Source organism: Puma concolor, chromosome C1 (assembly GCF_028749965.1).
Source record: "Puma concolor isolate L17-30 chromosome C1, mPumCon1.1.hap2, whole genome shotgun sequence".
NCBI classification, from domain to species: domain Eukaryota; kingdom Metazoa; phylum Chordata; class Mammalia; order Carnivora; family Felidae; genus Puma; species Puma concolor.
This window is the reverse complement of record NC_141674.1, coordinates 147,280,639-147,295,149: the sequence shown is the minus strand read 5'-3', so window position 1 is coordinate 147,295,149 and position 14,511 is coordinate 147,280,639. Positions and strand designations below refer to the sequence as shown.

Genomic DNA, 14,511 nt, shown 5'->3' with positions numbered 1-14,511 from the left:
AAGAGGAATATTACTTTAGGCAGGCATATGATGCTATGCCTTCAATGTTTGAACAAGTTCAGCATCACTGGTGAAAACTGCTGAACCACAGGGTAAAATATTAGGAAGTGGAAAGTGTTAAAAGGCAAAGTTCAATGAGTCAAGCAGCAGAATCCAAAGTAGCCAAAAGCAGGAAATACATTACAGAAACACCAGAAGGATTATCCCTGGGTTCATTATTTCTTTGCACAATTTTCAAGGGAGTTTCGGTCATGCCAGAAAACTGTGGCTTTGGGTGGGTCACTGAAGTTCTCTGGAACTGTGTTTCATCACTGATCTAAAAGAATTTGCTGTTGCTATATGAAATAATGTAAGCAAAGTGCTTAGAACAGAACCTAGAAAATGGTGATTGCTCAATAAATGATACCTAACATTACTATTTATTATTCGTAATAAAAAGACAGAGTTGGGTTACCTCTAACCCTTTTCCTATTTTACAATTCCATAAATCTATGTTTTTTTAGATAAATATCCCAGCTACTTAATGGTGCATTAGGAGGAGGGAAAGGGGTTAACACTAGCAAACATGATGGAAGAAGGAAGTAAAAGTACATGTGTTGCAACAAATCCTATGAGGGTAAGTCAGGGGCCAGGATGCAAAGAGGGCAGCATCCTCCACATGTGAGTGCTACATTGGAGGTCAAAACAAATACAGCCGGAGAGGCTGGGAGTAAGGAGATCCCAAATTTGGAGAAGAGCAAAAGTTAGGTCAAGGGTCCAGCAGTGAACAGCATCCACTAGCCAAGACTGGCCTCACCTTAGAAGAGTACTAAGATACTTTATGCTGTTATGGGCTTTAAATTCATGCAGCCCACCTCCTTTTATAGAGAAAGAAACTGAAGGCGGCAGAAACTGACCAAAGCCACACTGAAGTGGCTATACAATGATTTCAGGGATGCTCAGGTAAACAGCACTCCCCAAAGATTCCTTCCCCTAGCTTACATAAATGGTACTCAATGTTTTGTCTCTTTAGAATCCACAGACTTTTGATAAGGTGACAAATTAATTTTATCAATCATCTTTTTATAAATTAATTTTCCAGCTTCTTTTTTAAGAGACTAGATGAGGTGAGCAGGTGGGAGATTAGGGAGAGATTGATGAAAAGAAGAGAGCCCTCAGTGGATACTAAATGACCTCCTTTGCAGATTCGTCCACTTGTTTTCCTCAGGGATTGTTTTTATAACGTTGGTTCACCTAGAGTGATTTCCTTTCCTCCTCCTAAATACAGTATTTTGGGATATCAAAAGTGCCGGGGCACCTGGATGGCTCAGTCGGTTGGGCGTCCGACTTCAGCTCAGGTCATGATCTCACAGTCTGTGAGTTTCAGCCCCGCATCGGGCTCTGTGCTGACAGCTCAGAGCCTGGAGCCTGCTTCGGATTCTGTGTCTCCCTCTCTCTCTGCCCCTCCCCTGCTCATGCTCTGTTTCTCTCTGTCTCAAAAATAAATAAAAACATTAAAAAAAAAATTTTTTTTAAGTGCCAAATGTGTAAAGAAAAAATAGGAGGCCTGAAGAAGAGAAAGTTGAAACTATCTAGTTTAACTGATTACCTGAACTGCACCTACCTGTGTTATCTTCTGTCCAATCATACCCAACTCATTTCTATCACATGTTTCCTGAGTAACTAAAGGATAAGTGCATTATATAAGGCAATCACTTATTTAACAACTATTTACTAGGCATTCCCCACGTGCAAGGTACTGGGGCTGGGCCTATGAAGTCTATAAAATTGTGTAAGATCCAGTCCTTGGTCTGCAAGATCTGCAGAAAAGGTAATGATACGTTTTCAAATCATTAGCTAATACAGGAGAAAATGGAAGACTTAACAGTGGCATAAAAAAAAAAAAAAAAGTAGTTGCAGGATTAGGAAATGTACAAAACACTTCTGACTGGGGCAGCGAGGGAAAGCACCATGAACCTCGTAGCCAATGGTCAGGACATTCAAGGGTTGGTAAGATTTCAAAATGGTGAAGTACAGAGAAGAGCATTCATATGGAGGCAGCAATGGAAGTAGGACAGATTTAGGCAATTCCAAGGAGTCCACAGTGGCTGGATCAGAGGGACGGTAAGGATACAACCTTAATATTGGAACACGTTTAGAGAGATCTATGAATTCAAAGACAAATATTTGGAATTTGATCCAATAAGTCAGAATAACCCATGGAAGAGTAGAGCAGAAAGTGATATGATCCAAACAGTTTTGACATTACCACAATGAAACAAACATCCTTTCTTTATCCAGTTTAAATAAAAGGAAAATGGCTTCTAGGAACCTAATACCCTAAGCTATATTATTTTCATCACTTATCAAATACATTTAGAAGTGTGTTGTGTCTTATTAAAATACTAGTGGTATAAAATCTTAGCTAAAAATTTCCTAAAATGTTTACTTTGAACAGAAACTTTTGTTCATCTTCATATAACCATCTGGCCTTAGCAGCCACTTGTGGATACAAGGTAAGTAATAAAGCTCTCTAAGCATAAGTCACCAAGTCATACTGGGAGGCCATCTCGTTTGATAGTAGCAAATTCTAGAAAATCCTTTTCAGAAAACAACTTCTCTGTTATAGTTTGTGGGGTTTGTTTCCCTCTCTATATTATAAAACCTTTTTATAGTAGGATATAAGTGGGCAATCAAATATGAGCTTCCACAGAGGACATAACACTAAAGAATATGAAGCTTGAACAATCTAAATTTAAGTCATTGTTTAAAAAGCACCCACACTTTAACAGATCTCACTATGAAAAAATAAAGTAAATCAGTAATAATTTCATTTTGCCAGAAAAATAAATAAATGTTCCCAAATAATGATTTAAAATTTTGTTAATACATACATCACAATAAATTTTTAGGTAGGGGGGAAACATTTTCCATTAATTAGTTTTCTCCTACTAATTTTAGTGAACTGACCAAATGCCAGCTTGACCTAATTAAAATTGGAAACCATTTTTTGTCTGATGCATAAGTCAGAAATCTGATTTTGAAAGAACCAACATAAAAAATTCAGCTGAAAAATGGGAAACAAGAGCACAGATATGATCTAGGAAGAAATATTTAACCCAAAGAGGCAGTAGGAACTCGCAACAGAAGATGAAAATCCTGGAAAACAAGAAAAAACAAACAAACCAAAAAAAAAAAAAAAAAAACCGTAAAAAACAAAAACATGGTCTCATTCATGTCAGGACACAGAATCAGAGTTCTGGACAAACTCTGACCACAATCATTACCTAAACATCCTCAGGTATTCAAACCGTCGGCTGCCGCGTTTCCTTTTCCTGAAAAGTTCCGGAGATCAATCCCTGGTCAGATAATACAGGAAGAGGTCTACTCTGAAGTTGCTAGAGATGTCTTGGCTTGCCTTAGCCCTGGTCTTTCTCACTGAAGTTGAATATGATCATCTCTCCCTCCTCCTTTTCTTTCCCCCATCATGTCAACAAGGAAATGTACACCATGCCCTTTATTAGCTGCTTCTTCCTCTAGAACACGACCTCTGAGTTTTCTTCTTACCTCAAAGGTGATGAATTTTAATGGAATTATCGAAGTATGTGGATGAGCATCTAGAAACACATCAATAATAATCTTCTTGGCTCAGTCGGTTTAGAGTCCGACTTCGGCTCAAGTTCAGGTCATGATCTCAAGATTCATGAGTCCAAGCCCTGCATCGGGCTCTGTGCTGGCAGCTCAGAGCTTGGAGCCTGCTTTGGTTTCTGTGTCTCCCTCGCTGTCTGCCCCTCCCCCGCTCACACTCAGTCTTTCTCTGTCTCTCAAACTTAAATAAAAAACATTAAATCGTCATCATCATCTTCTTCTTCTTCTTAGTCTAGTTCCATTCAGTCCTTCCCTATCTCATTAAACAACAATCCTGAAATTAGCCAGTTGTGGAGATCCCACAACTCATGAGCAGTAATTTTCTCTGGAAACATCAGATAAAAAATATATCCCATTATATACAACTGGAAAGAGTAACAGGCAGGCCATGTGATACATTTTTATGCAAGTGGGTTAAAAGTGGCAAGAATGATGAGTTACAATTCTTAACTCCAATCCTAGGCTTTAAAACTTCAGAGATATAGTGAAAAGTGTTATTTAGTGCACATACAGAATTTTACTGTGGGCTTTTAATACTTTTCCACAGAAAGTTCATTTTTGAAAGCTTAGGGTTGTGCTGACTTTTTCAATATGCTGAAATACAAAATAGCAAACATTCATGATACAATGCTGACCTCTTTTTTGCTGTAATCTGCAGGAAACTTGAGGTCTCTCTGTAGCTAAAGTGACATTCTCTTCACCACAAAACTGTCTCAACTATTTGAGCCACATTAATATCTCCCCTCCATAACCACTCAGTTAAAGCCAACATTCTCTCAATGGGTATATGATTATGAGAGATCTTATGCTGGTCCTTCACTGTTTTACATCCATATATTTTACCTTGTTAAACAAACTGTCTCAAAAGCAAGAAAACCATAGTTTTTCTTTTTCTAGCACTTGCTACTATGTAATAATGCTACACAAGCCTACAAAAAAACTGCATTCAAGACGTCAAGAGCTAAATGTACATTTGACCTCTGAACAATGCAGGAGTTAGGGGTGCTGACCCCCTGCACAATTGAAAATCCACATGTAACTTCTGACTTCCCAAAACCTTGACTATTAATAGCCTACTGTTGACTAGAAGCTTTACTGATAACAGAGTTGATAAAAATATTTTGTATGTTATATGTAATATACACTGTATTCTTATAATAAAGTAAGCTAAAGAAAAGAAATGTTATTAAGAAAATTATAAAAAAGGGATGCCTGGATGGCTCAGTTGGTTAAGCATCAGACCCTTCTGACACTTGATTTTGGCTCAGGTCACGTTCTCACGGTCGTGGGATGAAGCCCATGCTGGGCTCTGTGCTGAGCATGCGGCCTGCTTGGCCTTCTCTCTCTCCCTCTCTCTCTCTGCCCCTCCTCCGTTCATGTGCGTGTGTGCTCACTCTTTTTCTGGCTCTCAAAATCAATAAACTTTTCAAAGAAGGAAATCGTACAGAAAAAATCCATTCACAGTAGTATACTGTATTTATCGAAAAAATCTGCATAAAAATGGACATACACCGTTCAAACCCAAGTTGTTCAAGGTCAAATGTGTTTTATTTCCGATGTTCTCTCTGAAGTGCTGTTTCCGCACTTAGGGACACCCTTGTGAGTTCTGGTGTTGGCAAGCAGAAAGACTCAAGTTTTGAAAAACCCAAGCAGAAATGTCATCACATTAAAAAAATAAAGAGGAGGGGCGCCTGGGTGGCTCAGTCGGTTGGGCGTCCGAATTCAGCTCAGGTCACGATCTCGCGGTCCGTGAGTTCGAGCCCTGCGTTGGGCTCTGGGCTGATGGCTCAGAGCCTGGAGCCTTCTTCTGATTCTGTGTCTCCCTCTCTCTCTGCCCCTCCCCCGTTCATGCTCTGTCTCTCTCTGTCTCAAAAATAAATAAACGTTTAAAAAAAAAATTTAAAAAATAAAGAGGAGAAATTGGATACTTATCTGGAAAACTGTTTCCTTTTGTAATAAGGGATTCCCACTAACCACCTTCCCCCTTAAGCACCCACACCACAGGAAAGGAGATAATGCCTGGATAATTCAAGCACAAGCAGCAAGAGCTAAATTTTCTATTCTTTGCCCAATTCTTTCCCTTTTGAATACAAAAAGAAAAACGTGTAAGAAGGAAGGAAGCTAATATTTTGAAGTCTACCCCCTAACAGGTACATCACTAGCCATTTTACATATGTTATATCATATATTATCCACACTGTGCCAATGAGACAATTGAGGCTCCGTGGGTTTGAGCAGGTTACCAAAGGCCGAAGTCTTGTTTTCTTCCCCCCCCACTACACTTAGCTAGAGTTTGTCCCACAGTTCAGTCATTCATTGAGGAAATATTTATTGAGCACTTGTTACTAGTTAGTCACCATTCTAGGCACTAGAAATAGGAATCTGTGTGAAGCAGACCAACTCTTCTCATGGAATTTGCATTCTCGTGATGAGAGACAGAAAACAAATAACCGGACAGAATAATTTCAGAGTTATAATAGTTTGCCAATATGAGTTACTTACAATGATAATCGAACCTCTTTAAATAGCTATAATGAGATTAAATAGTTACAAGAACTAAAGGGGGAGGGGATAAAACCCATGACAATGGGTAACACTGCGGCCTTCTTGCCCATTACTAAGCCCTCAATACATCTTTTAATACATCAGAGAGAGGGAGGGGCACCTGGGTGGCTCAGTCGGTTAAACGTGTCAGACTTCGACTGAGGTCATGATCTCGTGGTCTGTGAGTTTGAGCCCCACATGGGGCTCTGTGCTGACAGCTAAGAGCCTGGAGCCTGCTTCAGATTCTGTGTCTCTCTCTCTCTCTGCCCCTCCCTTGCTCACACTCTGTCTCTCAAAAATAAATAAACATTAAAAAAATAAAAAAAAATAAATCAGAGAGAGGGAAAACAAAGGATAGCTTTAATAATGCTCAGTTTCTTTACAAAATGACTGTGTGAGATACCAGAATGGACAGCTCCCCCAATGTTGTTTGTCAAACTCAAAACACCACCTCTTATCCAGTTTTTACTAAGGTAACACTGCTTTATTTGAAAAGTTGATTTTTAAAAATCAAGACAGTATTGTAACTTGACACATGTCCTTACGAGGAACACAAAGGCGTTTCAACATCCACAGCATAAAGTTCCCCAGGCTGCACATGGTATCCATTGGGCAATGGCACCCAGCTGTCCCTGTAGAACTCAGGGACCACAGTAGTCAGAAGCAGGCAGGAAGGGCCTGGCCCCAGTGTGGCAATTGCCATTACCGTCCACAGTCCAAAAATACACTGCACATCAAACTTGAAACATATGCAAAATTCTAACAGTTTTGTTTTAAGCAACAAATGGTGTAAGTCCCCCGCCCTTCCCTTCCCTCACCTAATTATACAAAACTATTTATAAGCTGACCAAATTAACTGTTAGCTGTGTCTACCGCTGCCTCTCACGATAGGTATAATGGGATGTGTAATGTGGGTTGGCCCATGTCACGAAGGCTGTGAGAATTTGGTTGTAAGTTACTCTGAAACTCTCAAGGAAGGCTGTTAGCAAGTGAATGCTCCCGTGCAGAAGGTAGAAGGCAGCGTAGACACCAAGTGCTGAGAGCAGCACTTCATTCACAGGGCTCTCTCTACCTTTCTGCCAAAGCACTCTGCAAATCTATTTTTGCTCAGAGAAGCTGAGGGGGCTGTTTTAGGCTCATCGGTGTACACTTTCCATTTCCTCCTGAGACTGTCACACTCCAGCAGCTGAGGTCCTCAACGGAGCCTCAGCCCCCCTTCTAGAATCTTTCCCTCCCTTCCTTCAGAAGGGAGCGCCAATCCTCAGGAGGAGAGCGGCATCCACAAGCCAAAAGTTTGCCGCAAACTTTCCATGAGCTACCAACCCTCGCCCCAAATGTATTACACCCCGCCGTCCGCCAAAATGTAAATACTAACCCCTACTCGAGAATGAGTCCCCCCTTCTGTTGCTGGGGAGAAACCCTAAACTCTCTCCCACCCCCCAGCCAACGCCGGAGTCCTAGAGGACTCGCCCGGGTCAGAACGGGATTGCTCTCAGCCACGACCCCGGGGGCGCGGGAAGGGGGTCTCCCAGGAAGCACACACCTGAGATCGGTCCTGTCGCGCGAGGGGAGCGCAGGAGCCCCCAGTTCCTCCCGGCGGGGCGGAGTCTCTGCCTCCCCCCGAATCAGAGACTCGGCCCTGATCCTCGCGGCGCGGCGCGCGTGGCTGTCACTCCCGGGCAGCCCGGGCCAGTGCAACCCGCCGCAGCCCCGCCTCCCCGGCGACTTCCTCCCCACCCCCACCCCCCCTCCCCGCTGCCGCTCCTCCTCCCTCCCCTGGGGCTGGCGCGGCGGCCGCGTCCCGCCCGGATTCCTCCCGCCCGGGCTGCTCGGCCCTGCAGGGAAACGCGGAAGTGGAGGCGGGAGCCGGGGCCGAGGCGAGGGGGTGAAGCGTCGCGAACCAGCGGGCGGCGGGCGACCGAGGTCCCCGCCGCCCGAGGAACGTGACCTGGCGGGGCCGCGGGGCCCGCCGGGCGGGGCGGCGGCGCGCCGAGGCGTTGGCCCTCGCCCCGGGCTGCGGCTCCCGCCCCGCGCCCCGCCTTGCTCGCGGGCTGGAAAGCCTGGGCTGGGCTAGGCCCGGGGACGGTGGGGGAGGTGCCCGGTTGCCTCGGCCCTGGCCACCTGCCCGCGAGAGAGGAGACACCAGCCCGCCTGCACGCCGGCGGGCTGGCTTACCTGATTTCTCGTCGTCCGCCCCCGGATCTGGCTTCCCCTCCTCGGCAGAAAGGCTTCCCTGGGCCTAGAAACGCTTCTAGGAAGCGGGCGGACCCTTGGGACCCGGCCGTCAGAGCCCAAAGCCCTCGCGCGGACCCCCTCCGCACGCTCTCGACCTCCCGACCTGCCCGCTGAATGTCAGCGCAGGAACCCGCGGGGAAGGCCAAGCCCCGGCGGGCGCCGGGAGGTGGGAGAGGGGGGGATGCCGAGCGAAGGCGCCTCAGGCCCGGCCTCATACAGGTGGGGGGAGGCGCAGAGCCCCGGCAGCGGAGCAGCAGGCTTCCCAGATGCACCCCCTAAAACCGACCCTGCCCACTGAGCATGCCCAGCTTACTTGGAACCACCAGAGCTAAGCAAGCCCAAGTGGACCCAGGGAGGGCGCACATGGGGCTCAAATGGACCCCATATCCTTAAGACCTTTCCTCCAACAACCTCTGGGAGTTTTGCAAAGAAGGTTTCCACCGTGGTGTTGGAAAATACCCAGGGGAGGGTTGGAAAGACCTTCCAAAGGAAGGCAGCCAAATTAGTTTGAACCCAAATCGCAGTGCTGGGTTTTTTTAAAGCCAATTACTTATTAAGTCATTTGCTAATTTCTTTAAGTCATAATTTAATTAAGTCATAACTATTGTAATTGGCATAAAGTAATGTGTAGATTCATTGGGTCCCAAGCTCACAGTAAATGTCAGGAAACCAGCCTGTCCAAATGGTTCTCAACCTTGGATGCATATTAGAATGGGAAGGCGGGTATAAAATGATCAATCCCAGGTTCCCACTCCCACACCGAACATAGATGGAACCTGGAAATCCTAACCTGGAAATCCTTACGTTTAAAACTGTAGCTCTGAAAGGGCAGTGGTGTGAGCCAGCAGCAGCATCGAAGAACTTAATGGAAATACAAATTCTCGGCTTCACTCCCAACTACTTGATCCCTAAACTCTGGGGCTGGCACCTAGCTATCTGATTTAACAAGCTCTTCCAGTGATTCTCTTGCACACTAAAGCTTGTGAACAACTGCTTAAACATTCCCCTCAGGTATTACAGAGAACCCCTGTAACAAAGCACTGTTTCCACATTTTGTTCAAATCCCAATTCTATATCATTTATCTAGAAAAGCAACAGGTTACCCAGAAAGGGAATAATCTGGTTGAACTGAAGCGTCAGTCCTGTGTTTCCTTCCCACGAATTCTCCCAGAACGGTTCAGTTCTTGGAAAATGGAGACCACCTATTTCCTTCTGTACCCTGGTATCTACCACAGTGCCTATGACACAATAGATGTTTGATAAGTGTTTACTGATTTGAAATGAACGTTTAGATGAACGATTTGTTCCAGACTCTATTATGTCTACTGTTTATTTCCCCCCACAAAATCCTGGTCACCTTGCTAGCTAACAAGCCAGTGGGGATTCGGTTCTCAATAACCCATGGCCATCTCTAATGGCCGAAACCAAAGTCAGACTGATGGCATAGAACAGGGGAGAAGGGAGAGGATTTTGAGGAGCTGAGAAAAGTCAGAAGCATCGGACATAATTTCATTTGCCAAAACTGGGGCCAAGAGCGACCAGAGAAGAGCAGAAGGACACTAGGCATCTGCTGGATTTCAGGAAAAGCACCAAAGGAAAAGGTGGATATGGGAGGGCTTAGGCAAGGAGAGACAAGAAACTTACCATCATGAGCCTACCGGTCACTCTGGACCTTCTTTTTCTAAACAACCCACCTCTGGCTCCATATCTCCATCCTCTAACTACATCTAATCTCAACCACAGCCTTGAAAAAAATAATTTTAAAATTAAAAAAACTTATTTTTTAAATGTTTTTTAATTTGAGAAAATTAATGTCAGCAGGGGAGGGGCAGAGAGAGGGAGAGAGAATCCCAAGCAGGCTCTGCACTGTCAGCTCACAGCCCGATGCAGGGGCTCCATCCTACAAACTGTGAAATCAGGACCTGAACAGAAATCAAGAGTCAGACGCTTAACCAACCTAGCCACCCAGGTGCCCCAAAATAGAAAATTGTTATAAAAGTTACTTCCAATTACTGCATAAAACATGGTAATTTGTAAGTATTCAGCATAAATTAGGCATCCACTTGTTCATGACAAAAGTGGCTAAACACTGTTCATTTTTAAAGATAAACACTAGATAATTTCCAAATGCAAAGGTTTACGCTACTCTACTTTAAGACTCACAGAAACTTACAAAACCCAAAATTTACCTCTGTTTATTCCATCAATATTTTCTAGACGAAATACAATATTAAAATAAATTGTTCCTTTTAGCCTTATACATTATCGCTTTAAAACTTAATATACTATTTGTGAGTACCCAAAGTAGCTTTCTGCCTATGTCTGCCCCTTTGTCTGACTTATTAGGACAAGAATTCCACTGAAAGTTCAGTTGCTGATTAGGGTATCTGACAGGAGTGTAAATTTCAAGATGCTTAAGCAATTTCTTTTTACTATAAAGATAATTTTGTGGGGAGGAGGGGAATAATCATTAATTTAGGAATTATTATTGCATTAGATCCACCAACAATATATATGTTAAAAACAAACAAACAAACAACCTTGCCTACACACACATATACTTGCCACATCTTCTTTTTGCTCATGGAATTGAAACAAAACCAAACAAACAGGTTGAGGGCTAAAAAAGGGAAAAAAAAAAAACACCAAAAACAACTTAGGGTGTAGGAGGGGAAGCACTCCCCATAAGTAAATCTAAAAACATGAAGTAATTATTTCAGCAGCAAACAATCTACTAAAGACCAGTATCTCAGGAAAGTTGGAGTCTTAGGTGTTTTTCTGTGTCATCACAAGCATGACTCAGCATTTGGAAGGAACGTGTGTTTACCATCTTTCAGATTAAGGGTGTCAAATAACTTTGGTGCCACCTAACTCTTTTCTTGGGTGCCTAAGAAAACTTCAGGACTGCCGTGGGTGTTCGGTCTCACTCACATGGCTACCAAAGTCTGAAAAGCGTTCCCTTTTTCAATTGTTCCTGTTTTACCAAAGCCTGAGTTTGCCCCGCATTAATTTATCTTGCATTTTAGTGTTATCAGATGAATTTAGGTTATTTCCTGGATTCACGTGTAACAAAAGGAACAAGTTCTTCCTTTCCCAACCCTGGAGAGTAGCCTATCTGCTGCGAAGACATCTTAAACACAACTGCTGGGGGTGAACTTTCCCCAATATGGAGGAACCTTCCACTGGTGATACTATTGTCCACCTTTTACAACCATCTCTATATGCTGAGGGTCAACTGTTTCAGTTCCTGCCCATTTCTACAGAGAAAAAAAATTTTCCTCAAGTGGTCACAGGTCACCAAAGTTTATGATAACATTTATGGAATATAAGGATTGCAACGGGCCATAAATTTTGTTTTACAAACAATGAAATCAAGGCCCCACAATATGAAGTGACTTACCTAAACAATAGCTAAACAACAGAGCCAAGATTAAAATGAGAAACTACGTGGTATACAGAACAGTGTATGGGCTTCAAGTCCACTCTCTTCCAAGTTCTTTAACCTAAGTTCTCCGGTCTCCCAGAACCTCAGTTTCTTTATCAGTGGGTACATTAATAGTGAACATTCACATGGTGTTTATTCTGTGCCAGGCACTAGGCTTAACAAGGTCCACGTAATCTTTAATAAGATTAAATTGGAATAAGTCTGAGTTTTTGGCTTCTTGATTTTGTTTTGTTTTATTTTTACAAAATAGGGAAATTGAGGCACAAAATTGTTAAGTAACATGCCCAAGATAACACAGCTAGCAAATGGCCACACTGGGATTTAGTGGGATAATCTATGCAAAAGGCCTGATGTATAGTCGTCAACAAAAGTATCACCAATTTCACTTCTCTTCCCTAAGGGTGTAAATCAGAGGCATTCTGACTCTTGCTTCAAAATTGGGCCAAGACACCTTTATTCTGAGCTCTGATCATTGTATGCTCACATATTTCTTCAGTTATATTATTTTAGTACAGATCTTCCCCAACTTAGGATGGAGTTATGTCTTGATAAACCCAACACAGCTGGAAGATATCAGAAGTTGAAAATGCATTTAATACACCTCACCTACAAAACATCAGAGCTTAGCCTAATCTACTTCACAGGTGCTCAGAACACTTACATTAGCCTATAGTTGGGCAGAATCATCCAGCACAAAGCTTATTTTGTAATAAAGTGTTGAAAATCTCATGTAATGTAATGAAAACGGTACTGAAAGTGAAACCCAGAATGGTCATCTGGGTACAGAATGGCGGTAGGTGTATCAGTTGTTCACCCTTCAGATGGCGCTGCTAAAGGAGAGTGATAGCCCACTGCTGGTGTCCAGCATCAGGAAAGAGGGCTGGACCACACACCTCTAGTCCAAGGCAAAATCCAAATTCAAAAATTCAAAGTATGGTTTCTGCTGAATGTTTCTTGCTTTTGCCCCAAAGTCAAAAAAAAAAAAAAAAATCCTTAAACCATCATAAATTGGGGACAACCTGTCATGTACGTGATTTGGGACATACTGCATGCACCTATAATCCTATCCATTGTTACAATAGTTACAAACATTAAGGAGATAACCAAGCATTAAACAACCACTACAAGTTTACCCCTTACAAAGAAAACAAAACTAATACAGAGTTTCTAAACGATGAACAATGCTGTCCACAAAAATCTTAAAACAAATCCTTAGCCAGGACCAGAGCAGTGATGTTGGGGCTTTGTGATTAGAGCAGCTCACTTAGCAGATCTCTGCCTACTTGTTATTTGAATTTTTAAAAGCAGAATTATAGACATCTAAAAATAGCCAACAAGAAAATCTTCCCATGTCAGTGATTCTCAAAGAGTTAGGATCAAGAATAAGGTGAAAATATATGATCCTTGAAAAGATGAAATAAAAATACTAAATATACTTTTAAATGGGTACTTGAAGTTTTATTTCTGCTTTATAAGAATCTGGGAAAGTATTTTTTAAATAAAATTTTAAAGCATCAGTATAAAGTGGCACCAGGAAACTTACTTAGATTTAAAGGCCTTGAGGGTGAAGGAAATGTGAACTCCTTCCTCAGGCAGGCATCCACTGTGTTCCTAGGACAGAGCAGCACTGAAAACAAGCTTTTTCAAATGTTGATGATGTAAATTGAATAATGTTGACTCTGGCACATAGCCTCCTATTTAATAGCGGCAGGAAGGTTGTGGGTAAACAGAAATGTCCCAAGAAACTCATGCAGAGAACATGAATAAGTATTAGGTTCTGATGTGGGAGCTGAAACAAAATGGAATACTGGGTTCCTCAGAGTAAATCTGTTGATGACTCAGTGACAGAGGCAGCTGAGCCAAGGGTAAGCAGCCTGAGAAACCAGAGATTTGTTGAGTTCCACATTCTGAATACCTGTTACATAATCTGGAAGCGGCTTGGATCTCAGCAGTAGATGATTCAAATAAATTTAACCACTGTAATGTTGTAATGTGATTTTTTTTTTTAAGGATCAATCTAAACAGCAATAGTAGAACAACCATAGCTGTGGACAGCGTTTATGTCTGTGCATGATTAGCTTTAAAATGAGAATGTTGTGTCTTAATTCAGCAGCCCGAAACACATGGGCAATGACCTAATTTCTGTCAAGCCAAGAGGAAGGTACTTTACACACAAGGGTACCAGCCAGAGAGTAACAGGTGCTGTTCCCTCAGCAAATACCTTGGCCTCAAAAGCAAATCTCCATTCTTCCTCTATCAGCAAGAGCATCACGCAAAGCTGAAAAAGGAATGATAGGAAAGTAGAGAATCTTTCTTCTGTTATCATTGGGTTACATACTGAAGTTTATTTTTGAAATAACTCTTCAAGGGGACATAAAACATGAGATAATGTTTCCACGTAACCCCCACCAAGAGGAAATTTGCCCATTCGGTGGAAAGTCTACTGTTTTAAAATTCTCTAGACCATGCTGTAAACAGATAATCCCTTTCCCTTTCTAACTTTTAACTCTGGTCAGGTTTCTGAGAACTGAGATAACCTGATATGTGATAAGAAGCCAGAAACTGGTGTTAGGACATCTAAAAAATATGTTTCTGGTATATTTAAGGTATGCGTGTTCCAGAAATATTTTTCAATAATCAAATGTGGAGGAAGACAATCT

General features: G+C 42.5%; 1 protein-coding gene across 4 annotated transcripts in view; it reads right to left on the bottom strand.

Moving 5' to 3' along the window:
- Positions 1-13,616, bottom strand: part of GPD2 (glycerol-3-phosphate dehydrogenase 2) — a 147,961-nt gene extending 134,345 nt beyond the window's left edge. For 2 of the 4 annotated variants that reach the window (XR_015255235.1, XM_086718636.1), the window contains exon 1: positions 7,715-7,854. The gene's annotated coding sequence lies outside the window, so the exon portion shown is untranslated. Of the gene's footprint in view, positions 1-7,714; positions 7,855-8,346; positions 8,724-13,394 lie in introns of those variants that run through there. The other 2 variants (XM_086718638.1, XM_086718637.1) reach the window with 2 other exon arrangements.
- Positions 13,617-14,511: the final 895 nt, after the last annotated feature.